This window comes from Vicia villosa, linkage group LG2 (assembly GCF_029867415.1).
Source record: "Vicia villosa cultivar HV-30 ecotype Madison, WI linkage group LG2, Vvil1.0, whole genome shotgun sequence".
NCBI lineage: Eukaryota > Viridiplantae > Streptophyta > Magnoliopsida > Fabales > Fabaceae > Vicia > Vicia villosa.
The window spans coordinates 197,938,775-197,949,999 of NC_081181.1; the positions used below are offsets into that span (position 1 = coordinate 197,938,775).

Here is an 11,225-nt window from a genome sequence, read left to right on the forward strand (position 1 = left end):
CACCAAAAAGCATGTGACACAACCTAGGAAATATCATGAAACTCACATTAAAAATTATCATGCTGTTCCTCCTATTGCTTACAATGTTAAACCCAAGTTCAATCAGAACTTGAGAAAATCTAACAAGAAAGGACCCAAGAAAATGTGGGTACCTAAGGATAAGATTATTCCTATTGCAGATATCCTTGGCTGCAAAAAGGACAAAGCACAACATGTCGTGGTACCTGGACTATGGATGCTTACGACACATGACAGGAAGAAGGTCTATGTTCCAAGACCTGGTGCTTAAGTCTGGAGGAGAAGTCAAGTTTGGAGGAGATCAGAAGGGCAAGATAATTGGCTCTGGAACTATAAAGTCTGGTAACTCTCCTTCCATTTCTAATGTACTTCTTGTAGAAGGATTAACACATAACCTCTTATCTATCAGTCAATTGAGTGACAATGGTTATGATATAATCGTTAATCAAAAGTCTTGCAAGGCTGTAAATCAGAAGGATGGCTCAATCCTATTTACAGGCAAGAGGAAGAACAACATTTATAAGACAGATCTGCAAGATCTTATGAGTCAGAAGGTGACTTGTCTTATGTCTGTTTCTGAAGAGCAGTGGGTCTGGCACAGAAGATTAGGTCATGCTAGTTTGAGAAAGATTTCTCAGATTAACAAACTGGATCTTGTCAGAGGACTCCCTAATCTGAAATTCAAATCAGATGCTCTTTGTGAAGCATGTCAGAAGGGCAAGTTCTCTAAACCTGCATTCAAGTCCAAGAATGTTGTTTCTACCTCAAGGCCATTAGAACTCTTGCACATTGATCTGTTTGGCCCAGTCAAAACAGCATCTGTCAGAGGGAAGAAATATGGATTAGTCATCGTAGATGATTATAGCCGCTGGACGTGGGTAAAATTCTTGAAACACAAGGATGAGTCTCATTCAGTGTTCTTTGATTTCTGCATTCAGATTCAATCTGAAAAAGAGTGTAAAATCATAAAGGTCAGAAGTGATCATGGTGGTGAATTTGAGAACAAATCCTTTGAAGAATTCTTCAAAGAAAATGGTATTGCCCATGATTTCTCTTGTCCTAGAACTCCACAGCAAAATGGAGTTGTAGAACGAAAGAATAGGACTCTGCAAGAAATGGCCAAAACCATGATCAATGAAACCAATATGGCTAAGCATTTCTGGGCAGAAGCAATAAACACTGCATGCTATATTCAGAATAGAATCTCTATCAGACCTATTCTAAATAAGACTCCTTATGAATTGTGGAAGAATAAAAAGCCCAACATTTCATATTTCCATCCTTTTGGATGTGTATGCTTTATTCTGAACACTAAAGATCATCTTGGTAAGTTTGATTCCAAAGCACAAAAATGTTTCCTTCTTGGATATTCTGAACGCTCAAAAGGCTACAGAGTATACAATACTGAAACATTGATTGTGGAAGAATCAATCAATATCAGGTTTGATGATAAGCTTGGTTCTGAAAAACCAAAGCAGTTTGATAATTTTGCAGATTGTGATATTGATATATCAGAAGTTGTTGAGCCAAGAAGCAGCGCATCAGAAGCAGAGCTTCTCAGAAGCAAAGAATCTGAAGATCAAGTATCAGCTTCTCTGGAGAATCTAAGCATTTCTGAAGAACCATCTGTCAGAAGATCATCCAGACTCATCTCTGGTCATTCAGAAGATGTCATTCTTGGAAAGAAGGATGATCCAATCAGAACAAGAGCATTCCTTAAGAACAATGCAGACTGTCAATTAGGTCTTGTATCTTTGATCGAGCCAACTTCTGTTGATCATGCTCTAGAAGATCCAGACTGGATAATTGCTATGCAAGAAGAACTGAATCAGTTTACAAGGAATGATGTTTGGGATCTTGTTCCTAGACCAGATGGATTCAATATAATCGGTACAAAATGGGTCTTCAGAAACAAGCTCAGTGAGAAAGGTGAAGTGGTAAGGAACAAAGCCAGACTGGTGGCTCAGGGTTATAGTCAGCAAGAAGGGATTGACTATACAGAAACCTTTGCACCAGTGGCCAGGTTAGAATCTATTCGTCTATTAATTTCATTTGCCACTCAACATAACATCACTCTCTATCAGATGGATGTTAAGAGTGCCTTCTTAAATGGTTATATAGATGAAGAAGTTTATGTCCATCAACCTCCTGGTTTTGAAGACTCTATGTCTCCTAATCATGTTTTTAAACTAAAGAAATCGTTGTATGGATTGAAACAAGCTCCCAGAGCTTGGTATGAACGCTTAAGTTCTTTCCTTCTGGATAATGGTTTCACTAGAGGAAAAGTGGACACTACTCTCTTTTGTAAAACTTTTAAAAGGGATATTTTAATTTGTCAAATATATGTAGATGATATTATTTTTGGAACATCTAATGCTATACTTGGAAAGGAGTTTGCTAAGTCTATGCAGGCTGAGTTTGAAATGAGCATGATGGGAGAACTCAAGTATTTCCTTGGAATACAAATAAATCAAACATCAGAAGGAACGTATGTTCACCAAACCAAGTATGTGAAGGAACTTCTGAAGAAGTTTAATCTTCTAGACTGCAAAGAAGCCAAAACTCCTATGCATCCAACATGCATCCTAGGTAAGGGTGAGGTAAGTAAGAAGGTAGATCAGAAGTTATACAGAGGTATGATTGGATCTCTTCTATATTTGACTGCTTCTAGACCTGACATTCTGTTCAGTGTTTGTTTGTGTGCTAGATTCCAATCAGATCCTAGAGAATCTCATTTAACTGCTGTTAAGAGAATTCTAAGGTATCTGAAAGGTACTACTAATGTTGGCTTAGTTTACAGAAAATCTAAAGAATACAACTTAGTAGGATTCTGCGATGCTGACTATGCTGGAGACAGAATTGAAAGAAAGAGTACTTCAGGAAGTTGCCAATTTCTTGGAAGTCATTTGATCTCCTGGTATAGCAAGAAGCAAGCAACTATTGCTCTATCAACAACAGAAGCAGAATATGTCGCTGCTGCTGGTTGCAGTACACAGATGCTCTGGATGAAGAGTCAGTTAGAAGATTATCAGATATATGAGAGTAACATTCCTATATTCTGTGATAATACTTCTGCTATATGTTTATCTAAGAATCCTATTCTTCATTCAAAGGCTAAACATATTGAGATTAAACATCATTTCATAAGGGACTATGTTCATAAGGGTGTTATATCTTTAAACTTTGTGGATACAGACCATCAAATGGGCTGATATCTTTACAAAACCCCTGGCTGAAGATAGGTTTAAGTTCATTCTGAAGAACATCAGTATGGATTTATGCCCAGAATGAGAAGATGAGAAGTTCTTACGTATGAGTATCTTCTGAAATGAATGTGGATTTTTTTTTTAATCAGAAGTTCTGATTGAAATCTTTTAGAAATTATGATTCGGTTATTACTAACGTTTCATTGTCTAAGTTGATTCAGAACCTCTTTTAAAGCAAAACAGCTGTAACGTTTTATCTCGGGATGGTAAACCTGTCGTTACTGTTCATGGATAAGCGCGCGTGCAGTTGAAGGGACGCCGACCATAGGTAACTGTGCTAGTCACCTCATTTGTCTTTATTATCTCTCCTCACGTCACGTAACATTAAATGCTTTTCATCATTTACTCTCTTTCAGTTTTCTTTTTATATTCTTCAAACGTTTCTTTTCCCTCTTATATTTCTCTCACTTTGCATTCAGTTTCTTTTTCGTTCTCTCTCTTTGCATTCATATCAAACCCTAGCTGTTCATCATCTGCAAATCCATCATGAACTCTTCATCAAGCCCAGGAAACCATGAAAATGATCAAAACAAAAAGAGAAAAGCTGTTGAAACATCTTCTTCCAAACCCAAAAAGATAAAGATCACCTATGACCCTCTCAAGGTGAATCCATTCGAAGCAAAGTCATCTGGAAACTATTCTAGACGTGTGTTTCAACCCCCTGGTGAAAGCCCTCCATCATCTCCATCTTCTTCCTCATCTTTTTACTTTCAAGACTCAACTTCCTCCTCATCTAACCTTTCCTCTCCCTCAACCCATTCCAAAGAAATCTCTTCATTTTCACCTGCTGAGAATGTTGTCTCTGATAAAGATTATGGAAGATCTGCATCAGAATCAAGTCTCCCTGACCCCTCGCCTGGAAGCCCAAGAAGCAGTCAATGATGCGTTTCACTCCTTCATGGCAAGGAAAACTGCAACTAATGACAGGGTTCAAGACATGCTGGCACAGATTTTGTCTTAGCTAGGGTCTTAGTCTTTGGTCTTAGTAGTTTTCTTTCCTTGTTGCATCTGCTTGTCAAACATCTTCTCATGTAATATCTTTTGATTATCAATGAAAAGTTTCTTTGTTTTTACATTCCAGTGATTTTATTTGTCGTTTTATTCATCTGAATCTTTTGAAATATTCTTTTTGATGTTATGACAAAAAGGGGGAGAAGATAAATGATAAATGATTTGATTAATCTATCAGTTGCTGGGTAAAGCTCCCACACATTTACTAACAAGAACTGCAAGTTCTATATGGTTTAAGTGTTTTGCAGGTATAAAGAAGTGAAGAGAATCTTCAAAGCAAACACAAGAAGCAAAACCATAAGAAGTGTTATTCTGTAAAAAGAATAAACTCATGGAAACTGAAGCAAGCTAAGTGCTGTCAAGCTTCAGAAATCAGAAGCAAGAAAGAAGAACAAATCAGAAGCACTGATAATAGAATTTGATCCATATTTGTCTATTTGCTCTGACAAAATTCTATTTGCTCTGATACATTATTTTAGCCTATATGGCTCTGATACATATCATGTGTTCTAATATACATTTTATGTTCTGACTCGTTCATGCTGACTTTTGTCGTTTAGTTTTTGTTCTGTAACATTTCTGGATGTAGAGATGCTCTGATGATGCTCTGGTACATTCAACAATGTTCTGATACAAATCTAGCATGAAGTGATGTTGGTAGAAATTCAAAGTTCTGAAGCTATCCGAGGGAAGCAGAAATAAGAAGCTGTGAATGTTCTAAAGATCCAGAAAACTCAAGTTCTGAAGCTGTCCTAAATGGAAGCAGAAATCAGAAGCTGTGAATGTTCTGAAGATCAAAGAAATTCAAGTTCTGAAGCTGTCCTAAATGGAAGCAGAAATCAGAAGCTGTGAATGTTCTGAAGATCAAAGAAATTCAAGTTCTGAAGCTGTCCTAGATGGAAGCAGGAATCAGAAGCTGTGAGTATTCTAGGGATCTAAAGAAATTCTAGTTCTGAAGCTGTCCAATGGAAGCAGAAGTCAGAAGCTATGAATTCTCTGAAGACAGAAGCTTATGTGATCGTCTCTACCGAAATAATCAGGGAAGTCTTTTATTAAAGTTCTTCGAGTATTTATTTCAGGGGGAGATTATTTATCTCAGGGGGAGATTGTTAATCTCAGGGGGAGACATATTCATATGCTTATGCTATAGCTGTGTAATTTGTCTTTTGCCGTCTGCTCTTTCTGATCGCAAATTCATATCATTTATATATGTTTTTGTCATCATCAAAAAGGGGGAGATTGTTAGAACAAGATTTGTTCTGATCAATTATCTTAGTTTTGATGATAACAATAATATGAATTTTGCTTAAGATAATATGGTACTCTAATCCAATGCAATTTCCTTTTCAGGAAATATATAAAGAGTATGCATAATTCAGCGCTCAGAAGCTTTGTCTCAAAGGGTTCAGCATGCAACATCAGAACATGGTCTGGCAAGACATCAGAAGATGGTCGAAGCAGAATCAGAACATGGGTCTATGGAAGCATCAGAAGAACATGAGATCAGAAGCACTGAAGTTCTGATGGTATCACGCACAGAAGCACTTCAAGGTCAGAAGATCAGAAGATGCTTTGCACCAAGCTGTTTGACTCTGATGATATTCAAACGTTGTATTCACAAACATCAGATCAGAAGGAAGTACAAGTGGCAAGCTACGCTGACTGACAAAAGGAACGTTAAAAGCTATTAAAGGCAACGTCAGTAGACACAGCGTGAACAAGGCTCGAGGTAGTTGACAAAAGCGTATAACATTAAATGCGATGCTGTACGGAACACGCAAAGCATTAAATGCACTCAACGGTCATCTTCTCCAACGCCTATAAATATGAAGTTCTGATGAGAAGCAAGGTTAACGATTCTGAACAAAACAACTCATATTAACTTGCTGAAACTCTGTTCTACTCAAAGCTCGGAATCTTCATCTTCATCAAAGCTCACTACATTGCTGTTGTAATATATTAGTGGGATTAAGCTTAAACGTTAAGAGAAATATCACAGTTTGTGATTATAGCTTTTAAGAAGCAATTGTAATACTCTTAGAATTGATTACATTAAGTTGTAAGGAACTAGAGTGATCGTGTGGATCAGAATACTCTAGGAAGTCTTAGAGGTTATCTAAGCAGGTTGTAACTAGAGTGATCGTGTGGATCAGAATACTCTAGAAAGTCTTAGAGGGTATCTAAGCAGTTGTTCCTGGAGTGATCAGTGTGTGATCAGAAGACTCTGGAAGACTTAGTTGCTGACTAAGTGGAGAACCATTGTAATCCGTGCGATTAGTGGATTAAATCCTCAGTTGAGGTAAATCATCTCTGCGGGGGTGGACTGGAGTAGTTTAGTTAACAACGAACCAGGATAAAAATAACTGTGCAATTTATTTTTATCTATCAAGTTTTTAAAGCTACACTTATTCAAACCCCCCCCCCCCTTTCTAAGTGTTTTTCTATCCTTCAACCAACACCTTTAAGGTCAATTATTGGTGGGGAAAAGAGATTTTTAGAAGTTGATTTGAACAATCTTCCAGCTGATCCAGGAGAGAGGAAACAAATTTCACGTTATCATCCAAATGACCGAGATAACATTCGAAGAGCTTATTTGCAAAAAGGACCTTGTCAACCAAGAGAGCATGATTTCCCAAAAAAAAAATGGACCTCTTTTTAGGAAGTTTAATCCTGATTGGTTTTTAGAATTTGGAAACTGGTTAGAATATAGTATATCAAAAGATGCTGTATTTTGTTTATGTTGTTATCTCATGAGATCCGATATTGGAGAACAAAAAAGTAGTGATGCTTTTTCGATTGACGGTTTTTCAAATTGGAAGAAAAAGGAAAGGTTGGATATACATGTTGGAAATTTTAACAGTGCTCACAATCAAGCTTGGAGAAGTTGTGAGGCCTTAATGAATCAAAAACAACATATTGTAGTTGCTATCAGTAAACAATCAGACTTAATGAAAAGAGAATATAGGATTCATTTGACTTCAGTAATTGATTGTTTTCGATACCTATTGAAGCAAGGATTGGCATTTCGTGGACACGACGAGTCAATTAATTAAAAAAATAAAGGTAATTTTCTTGAGCTTATTCATTTAGTTTCAATACATGATAAAGATTTTGATATGATTCTAAAAAATGCTCGTGGGAATCTTAAATTAATGTCACCTTCAATTCAAAAGGACATTGTGACAGCTGCAGCTTGTGAGACCTCAAAAGTTATTGTTGATAGTGTTAGATATGATTTCTTTTCCATTTTAATTGATGAATCTCGAGATACATCAACTAAGGAACAAATGTCTGTTGTTTTGCATTATGTTGATAAAAAAGGAAGTGTCATTGAGCGGTTTCTTGGTCTTGTTCATGTTGCAAATATAAGTGTTATATCCTTAAAATTAGCATTGGAGTCATTGTTTGCAACACATAATTTAAGTTTGTCAAGAGTGCGTGGACAAGGTTACAATGGGGCTAGTAATATGCAAGGTGAATTTAATGGACTGAAAAGTTTGATCTTGAAAGAAAATTGTTCTGCATTCTATGTTCATTGTTTTGCTCACCAACTTCAATTAGCACTTGTTGCTGTTGCCAAGAAGCAAGTTGATGTTGGTTGTTTTTTTAGTTTGGTTAACAATGTATCTAACATTGTTGGAGGTTCATGTAAACGCCAAGAGATTCTTAGAGAAAGTCAAATGCTTAAAGTTCAAGAAGCTTTATTGAATGGTGAAATTTCTAGTGGTTCTGGATTTAATCAAGAAGCTACATTGAAACGTGCCGGAGATACAAGATGGGGCTCATATTATGGTACATTACTTAGCTTGATCTCTTTGTTTACTTCAGTAATTGATGTCCTCGAATTTGTTGAGGAAAATGGCTCATCATCAGATTAACAAATTGAAGCTTGTCACTTATTGAAAAGTATAGAGTCTTTTGAATTTATTTTTAACTTGCACTTGATGAAAAATATATTTGGAATTACTAATGATTTATCTCAAGCATTGCAAAGAAGTGGTCAGGATATTGTAAATGCTATATCATTAGTTAGAGTTTGCAAAGGCAGGTTATAAAGTATGAGAGATAATGGTTGGCATACTTTACTAAATGAAGTATCATTATTTTGTGAGAAGCAAAATATTAGCATTCTAAATATGGTTGATGCACTCATTACACAAGGAAGATCGAAGCGTAAAGCTCAAAAAATTTCAAATCTACATCGTTTTCAAGTTGAGTTATTTTATGAAGTGATTGATAGACAACTTCAAGAGCTTAACAATAGATTTACCGAGGTGAACACTGAGTTGCTTCTTTGTGTAGCAAGCTTAAATCCAAGAGATTCATTTTTTGCATTTGATAAGGAGAAGTTGATTCATTTGGCTAAGTTTTATCCATCAGAATTTTCTCATGTGGAGCTTATTGTGCTTGATAATCAGCTTGAGACTTTTATCATAGATCTTCGGTCTGATGATAAATTTTCAAAGTTAATTGGAATCACTGAACTTTCTGAAATGTTGGTGAAAACTAAAATGCATATTGTGTATCCAATGATATACTTACTTGTGAGGTTAGCTTTGATTTTACCTGTGGCAACTGCAACTGTTGAAAGATCTTTCTCTGCCATGAATTTTGTGAAGAATGGTTTGCGCAATCGTATGGGAGATGAGTGGTTGAATGATTGTTTAGTTACATATATAGAGAGTGACATATTTGATGAAGTGGAGAATGAAAAAATCATTGAACATTTTCGAAATATGAAAACTTGTAGAGGACAATTGTAAGCTTTTTTGTATTTTAACTTTTTTTTGTCTTTATATTATGTATTTTAGAATAATTTGAAATATTTTTCTTAAGTCAAAATATATTCATTATTTTTAAGCCCCCACCATAGAAAAGTTCCGGATCCGCCACTTATCAAGATTCAATTGATATGTTAACGAATCAATGACTTCAAACACAATTTTTATCATGGGGGTAAATTCACTACACTTTTCAGAATGAATGATCAAATATGGGCTTGTCTTCAACAATTCGATTACTTGAATCACATTTCATGGTATATATGATTTCGATTATTTAATGAAGATTTTGATGCATAAAAGGTTAACAAATACTTTAGAACATTTTTTATTTCATCTAAACCTAATCTTTAGAAACGTGTATAACATGAGACACGTGGTACATTATTGCAATAATAAATATTGACATTGAAATATGAGTTAAAAGGTAGTGCACTGACAGTGTAAAATAATTTTACACTGTCATCCAATAGAAAATCATAAATGTGCCATGTCATTAAAATTTTTTTTAAATAAAAAAATGGTTTAATTGGATACATGGGTGGTGATTGGTTGACAGTGCATCACCCCTTTTCTCTTGAAATATATAAAAATTATTATTTATTTTTTTAAAGATTAAAATATTATATATATTCCCAAAAAAACAATCCCATACAATGAAACCCGACGGGTCGAGCACAAATCATTATTTTCTTTCATTTTAATATATTTCTCATGATCTAAATTGTATTCTGTTTTTTCTTTGTACGGTAACCAAAATTTCTTGTGTATGTTAATGTTGTTTCTGTCCAGTCCTTCAATTAGCTGTAACCATAATACAACGAAACAAAATTACTGACTATATGAATGGTTTATTTGAATGAATGAGGTAAAAAGCATTTATGCATGATATCATGTTTTATTCATGGATAACTGCACATACATTTAACTATCACTACTATTTGATATTTATATCTTGAAATACCTAAAATTTTATTTATTAAGTTTTTTTATATAATATTTAAGTATAAGCTCTTATTAAGTAAGATTTCTTTTTCATGACAACAAATTAAGTTTTTTTTTTTCTTTCTGCATTATTAAGTTAGTTGTTTATCCATATTAGAGTTAAATATAGATTTCTCCTTTAAAATATATTAATTTTGATTTTTAATTCTTTGAACTTTATTTCATTTAAATTTTTTATCATTAAGTTTAATCTAAAATTAAAAATAAAATAAAAAACATCATGTTGCATTTTCCAAGCTAATTTTTAAAATAAAATGTAATTATTAAAAACCTTAATAACTTACCCGTAATGCTAGAATCTTTTTGATATTGGTTGGCTCACTCTTTCTTTGGGTTGGTTATTTGATATTGTTTGCAGTTTTTCTTTTCACTCTTTCTTATCTCAGGTAAGAAATGAATTGCATTAATTAATAATTTAAATTATTTTCTGTTTCCCTTGTAAATATAATTTTTAATGTGAAATTATAGATAAATTAATAAAAATTAAAAACTAATTAATCATATTCTTAAACTTGTAATTAGTTAGAACATGCAACATAAACTTTTGTAAAAAAATAAAGATTAAAATTGGTATTGAAAAATTTAAAGGGATAAGTTTGAATCTTAAAAAATATCTAAAATAAATTTGATATATTTTATCAAAATATAATAAATATTCATGTATTATTTCTACGCCAGTTTTATTCATAAATATTTTTTATTAATATGGAAAATGTAAGATGGTCTCTAAATTTTTCAATTGTTTGATTTTGGCCCCATGTTTCAATTGCTTGATTTTGGTCTGAAGTTTTCTAACGGATTGATTTTGGTCCTCTAAGTTTTAATTTGACCTCTCAAATTTGTTCCCTTTTGTATTTAATAGTTCCCTAATAACATGTAGACTAGATTTTTTTTCTTTTTCTTATTATCTTTTCTTTTCTTTTTTTAATTTTTCCCTCTATAGTTAAGCTTTGAATGTAATATTTTGAAAATCTCAAATATTTTATTTAACTTATAATATACAGACAAACATGCAATATCTCTTATACAAAAATGAAATTCTATATAACTAATAGGATTGCTAAACTTTGAAACTTTATGTTTAGATATGAGAAAACTAAATTCAATGATAAAGAACAATCAAACAATAATGTTTTGGTTCGTC

The 11,225-nt window shown here is 33.7% G+C and overlaps 1 pseudogene; it reads left to right on the plus strand.

Annotated features, from left to right (window-relative positions):
- Positions 1-212: 212 nt before the first annotated feature.
- On the plus strand, positions 213-9,058 carry LOC131651038 (uncharacterized; annotated as a pseudogene).
- Positions 9,059-11,225: the final 2,167 nt, after the last annotated feature.